This window comes from Macaca nemestrina, chromosome 14 (assembly GCF_043159975.1).
Source record: "Macaca nemestrina isolate mMacNem1 chromosome 14, mMacNem.hap1, whole genome shotgun sequence".
Lineage (NCBI taxonomy): Eukaryota > Metazoa > Chordata > Mammalia > Primates > Cercopithecidae > Macaca > Macaca nemestrina.
The window spans coordinates 96,607,849-96,613,848 of NC_092138.1; positions in this window are offsets into that span (position 1 = coordinate 96,607,849).

The following is a 6,000-nucleotide window of genomic DNA, read 5'->3' on the forward strand; positions in this document are numbered from 1 at the left end:
TCTGGAAAGAAGCTTTCTGAGAAACTGCTTAGTGTTCTGTTAATTCATCTCACAGAGTTACATCTGTATTTCGTGGATCTCTTTGCTAGCCTTATTTCTGTGGAATCTGAGAACAGATATTTCGGATCCGTTTGAAGACTATAGGGCCAAAGGAAATATCCTCCGATAACAAAGAGAAAGAAGCTTTCTGAGAAACTTCGTTGTGTTCTGTGAAATCATCTCACAGAGTTACAGCTTTCCCCTCAAGAAGCCTTTCGCTAAGACAGTTCTTGTGGAATTGGCAAAGTGATATTTGGAAGCCCATAGAGGGTATGGTGAAAAAGGAAATATCCTCAGAGGAAATCTGGAAAGAAGCATTCTGAGAAACTGCTTAGTCTTCTGTTAGTTCATTTCACAGAGTTACATCTGTATTTCGTGGATCTCTTTGCTAGCCTTATTTCTGTGGAATCTGAGAACAGATATTTCCGATCCCTCTGAAGACTATAGGGCCAAAGGAAATATCCTCCGATAACAAAGAGAAAGAAGCTTTCTGAGAAACTTCTTGTTGTTCTGTGAAATCATCTCACAGAGTTACAGCTTTCCCCACAAGAAGCCTTTCGCTAAGAAAGTTCTTGTGGAATTGCAAAAGAGATATTTGGAAGCCCATAGAGGGCTATGGTGAAAAAGGAAATATCCTCAGAGGAAATCTGGAAAGAAGCTTTCTGAGAATCTGCTTAGTGTTCTGTTAATTCATCTCACAGAATTACATCTTTATTTCGTGGATCTCTTTGCTAGCATTATTTCTGTGGAATCTGAGAAGAGATATTTCGGATCCCTTTGAAGACTATAGTGCCAAAGGAAATATCCTCCGATAACAAAGAGAAAGAAGCTTTCTGAGAAACTTCTTTGTGTTCTGTGAAATCATCTCACAGAGTTACAGCTTTCCCCTCAAGAAGCCTTTCGCTAAGACAGTTCTTGTGGAATTGGCAAAGTGATATTTGGAAGCCCCTAGAGGGCTATGGTGAAAAAGGAAATATCCCCAGATGAAATCTGGAAAGAAGCTTTCTGAGAAACTGCTTAGTGTGCTGTTAATTCATCTCACAGAGTTACATCTTTATTTCGTGGATCTCTTTGCTAGTCTTATTTCTGTGGAATCTGAGAACAGATATTTCGGATCCCTTTGAAGACTATAGGGCCAAAGGGAATATACTCCGATAACAAAGAGAAAGAAGCTTTCTGAGAAACTTCGTTGTGTTCTGTGAAATCATCTCACAGAGTTACAGCTTTCCCAACAAGAAGCCTTTCGCTAAGATAGTTCTTGTGGAATTGGCAAAGTGATATTTGGAAGCACATAGAGGGCTATGGTGAAAAAGGAAATATCCGCAGAGGAAATCTGGAAAGAAGCTTTCTGAGAAACTGCTTAGTGTTCTGTTAATTCATCTCACTGAATTACATGTTCATTTCGTGGATCTCATTGCTAGCCGTATTTCTGTGGAATCTGAGAACAGATATTTCGGATCCGTTTGAAGACTATAGGGCCAAAGGAAATATTCTCCAATAACAAAGAGAAAGAAGCTTTCTGAGAAACTTCGTTGTGTTCTGTGAAATCATCTCACAGAGTTACAGCTTTCACCTCAGGAAGCCTTTCGCTAAGACAGTTCTTGTGGAATTGGCAAAGTGATATTTGGAAGCCCTTAGAGGGCTATGGTGAAAAAGGAAATATCCCCAGATGAAATCTGGAAAGAAGCTTTCTGAGAAACTGCTTAGTTTTCTGTTAATTCACCTCACAGAGTTACATCTGTATTTCGTGGATCTCTTTGCTAGCCTTATTTCTGTGGAATCTGAGAACAGATATTTCGGATCCCTTTGAAAACTATAGGGCCAAAGGAAATATCCTCCGATAACAAAGAGAAAGAAGCTTTCGGAGAAACTTCGTTGTGTTCTGTGAAATCATCTCACAGAGTTACAGCTTTCCCCACAAGAAGCCTTTCGCTAAGACAGTTCTTGTGGAATTGGCAAAGTGATATTTGGAAGCCCATAGAGGGCTATGGTGAGAAAGGAAATATCCTCAGAGGAAATCTGGAAAGAAGCTTTCTGAGAAACTGCTTAGTGTTCTGTTAATTCATCTCACAGAGTTACATCTGTATTTCGTGGATCTCTTTGCTAGCCTTATTTCTGTGGAATCTGAGAACAGATATTTCGGATCCCTTTGAAGACTATAGGGCCAAAGGAAATATCCTCTGATAACAAAGAGAAAGAAGCTTTCTGAGAAACTTCGTTGTGTTCTGTGAAATCATCTCACAGAGTTACAGCTTTCCCCTCAAGAAGCTTTTCGCTAAGACAGTTCTTGTGGAATTGGCAGAGTGATATTTGGAAGCCCATAGAGGGCTATGGTGAAAACGGAAATATCCTCAGAGGAAATCTGGAAAGAAGCATTCTGAGAAACTGCTTAGTCTTCTGTTAATTCATTTCACAGAGTTACATCTCTATTTCGTGGATCTCTTTGCTAGCCTTACTTCTGTGGAATCTGAGAACAGATATTTCGGATCCCTTGGAAGACTATAGGGCCAAAGGAATTATCCTCCGATAACAAAGAGAAAGAAGCTTTCTGAGAAACTTCGTTGTGTTCTGTGAAATCATCTCACAGAGTTACAGCTTTCCCTTCAAGAAGCCTTTCGCTAATACAGTTCTTGTGGAATTGGCAAAGTGATATTTGGAAGCTCATATAGGGCTATGGTGAAAAAGGAAATATCCCCAGATGAAATCTGGAAAGAAGCTTTCTGAGAAACTGCTTAGTGTTCTGTTAATTCATCTCACAGAGTTACATCTGTATTTCGAGGATCTCTTTGCTAGCCTTATTTCTGTTGAATCTGAGAACAGATATTTCGGATCCCTTTGAAGACTATAGGGCCAAAGGAAATATCCTCTGATAACAAAGAGAAAGAAGCTTTCTGAGAAACTTCGTTGTGTTCCGGGAAATCATCTCAGAGAGTTACAGCTTTCCCCACAAGAAGCCTTTCGCTAAGACAGTTCTTGTGGAATTGGCAAAGTGATATTTGGAAGCCCATAGAGGGCTATGGTGAGAAAGGAAATATCCTCAGAGGAAATCTGGAAAGAAGCTTTCTGAGAAACTGCTTAGTGTTCTGTTAATTCATCTCACAGAGTTACATCTGTATTTCGTGGATCTCTTTGCTAGCCTTATTTCTGTGGAATCTGAGAACAGATATTTCGGATCCCTTTGAAGACTATAGGGCCAAAGGAAATATCCTCCGATAACAAAGAGAAAGAAGCTTTCTGAGAAACTTCGTTGTGTTCTGTGAAATCATCTCACAGAGTTACAGCTTTCCCCTCAAGAAGCCTTTCGCTAAGACAGTTCTTGTGGAATTGGCAAAGTGATATTTGGAAGCCCATAGAGGGCTATGGTGAAAAAGGAAATATCCTCAGAGGAAATCTGGAAAGAAGCATTCTGAGAAACTGCTTAGTCTTCTGTTAATTCATTTCACAGAGTTACATCTTTATTTCGTGGATCTCTTTGCTAGCCTTATTTCTGTGGAATCTGAGAACAGATATTTCGGATCCCTTTGAAGACTTTAGGGCCAAAGGAAATATCCTCCGATAACAAAGAGAACGAAACTTTCTGGGAAACTTCTTTGTGTTCTCTGAAATCATCTCACAGAGTTACAGCTTTCCCCACAAGAAGCCTTTCGCTAAGACAGTTCTTGTGGAATTGGCAAAGTGATATTTGGAAGCCCATAGAGGGCTATGGTGAAAAAGGAAATATCCTCAGATGAAATCTGGAAAGAAGCTTTCTGAGAAACTGCTTAGTTTTCTGTTAATTCATCTCACAGAGTTACATCTGTATTTCGTGGATCTCTTTGCTAGCATTATTTCTGTGGAATCTGAGAACAGATAATTCGGATCCCTTTGAAGACTATAGGGCCAAAGGAAATATCCTCCGATAACAAACAGAAAGAAGCTTTCTGAGAAACTTCGTTGTGTTCTGTGAAATCATTTCACAGAGTTACAGCTTTCCCCTCAAGAAGCCTTTCGCTAAGACACTTCTTGTGGAATTGGCAAAGTGATATTTGGAAGCCCATATAGGGCTAGGGTGAAAAAGGAAATATACCTAGATGAAATCTGGAAAGAAGCTTTTTGAGAAACTGCTTAGTGTTCTGTTAATTCATCTCACAGAGTTACATCTGTATTTCGAGGATCTCTTTGCTAGCCTTATTTCTGTTGAATCTGAGAACAGATATTTCGGATCCCTTTGAAGACTATAGGGCCAAAGGAAATATCCTCCGATAACAAAGAGAAAGAAGCTTTCTGAGAAACTTCGTTGTGTTCTGTGAAATCATCTCACGGAGTTACAGCTTTCCCCACAAGAAGCCTTTCGCTAAGACAGTTCTTTTGGAATTGGCAAAGTGATATTTGGAAGCCCATAGAGGGCTATGGTGAAAAAGGAAATATCCTCAGAGGAAATCTGGAAAGAAGCTTTCTGAGAAACTGCTTAGTGTTCTGTTAATTCATCTCACAGAGTATATCTGTATTTCGTGGATCTCTTTGCTAGCCTTATTTCTGTTGAATCAGAGAACAGATAGTTCGGATCCCTCTGAAGACTATAGGGCCAAAGGAAATATCCTCCGATAACAAAGAGAAAGAAGCTTTCTGAGAAACTTCGTTGTGTTCTGTGAAATCATCTCACAGAGTTACAGCTTTCCCCACAAGAAGCCTTTCGCTAAGACAGTTCTTGTGGAATTGCAAAAGAGATATTTGGAAGCCCGTAGAGGGCTATGGTGAAAAAGGAAATATCCTCAGAGGAAATCTGGAAAGAAGCTTTCTGAGAAACTGCTTAGTGTTCTGTTTATTCATCTCACAGAATTACATCTTTATTTCGTGGATCTCTTTGCTAGCATTATTTCTGTGGAATCTGAGAACAGATATTTCGGATCCCTTTGAAGACTAGAGGGCCAAAGGAAATATCCTCCGATAACAAAGAGAAAGAAGCTTTCTGAGAAACTTCTTTGTGTACTGTGAAATCATCTCACAGAGTTACAGCTTTCCCCACAAGAAGCCTTTCGCTAAGACAGTTCTTGTGGAATTGGCAAAGTGATATTTGGAAACCCATAGAGGGCTATCGTGAAAAAGGAAATATCCTCAGATGAAATCTGGAAAGAAGCTTTCTGAGTAACTGCTTAGTGTTCTGTTAATTCATCTCACAGAGTTACATCTTTATTTCGTGGATCTCTTTGCTAGCCTTATTTCTGTGGAATCTGAGAACAGATATTTCGGATCCCTTTGAAGACTATAGGGCCAAAGGGAATATCCTCCGATAACAAAGAGAAAGAAGCTTTCTGAGAAACTTCGTTGTGTTCTGTGAAATCATCTCACAGAGTTACAGCTTTCCCAACAAGAAGCCTTTCGCTAAGACTGTTCTTCTGGAATTGGCAAAGTGATATTTGGAAGCACATAGAGGGCTATGGTGAAAAAGGAAATATCCGCAGAGGAAATCTGGAAAGAAGCTTTCTGAGAAACTGCTTAGTGTTCTGTTAATTCATCTCACTGAATTACATGTTCATTTCGTGGATCTCATTGCTAGCAGTATTTCTGTGGAATCTGAGAACAGATATTTCGGATCCGTTTGAAGACTATAGGGCCAAAGGAAATATTCTCCAATAACAAAGAGAAAGAAGCTTTCTGAGAAACTTCGTTGTGTTCTGTGAAATCATCTCACAGAGTTACAGCTTTCCCCTCAAGAAGCCTTTCGCTAAGGCAGTTCTTGTGGAATTGGCAAAGTGATATTTGGAAGCCCTTAGAGGGCTATGGTGAAAAAGGAAATATCCCCAGATGAAATCTGGAAAGAAGCTTTCTGAGAAACTGCTTAGTGTTCTGTTAATTCACCTCACAGAGTTACATCTGTATTTCGTGGATCTCTTTGCTAGCCTTATTTCTGTGGAATCTGAGAACAGATATTTCGGATCCCTTTGAAGACTATAGGGCCAAAGGAAATATCCTCTGATAACA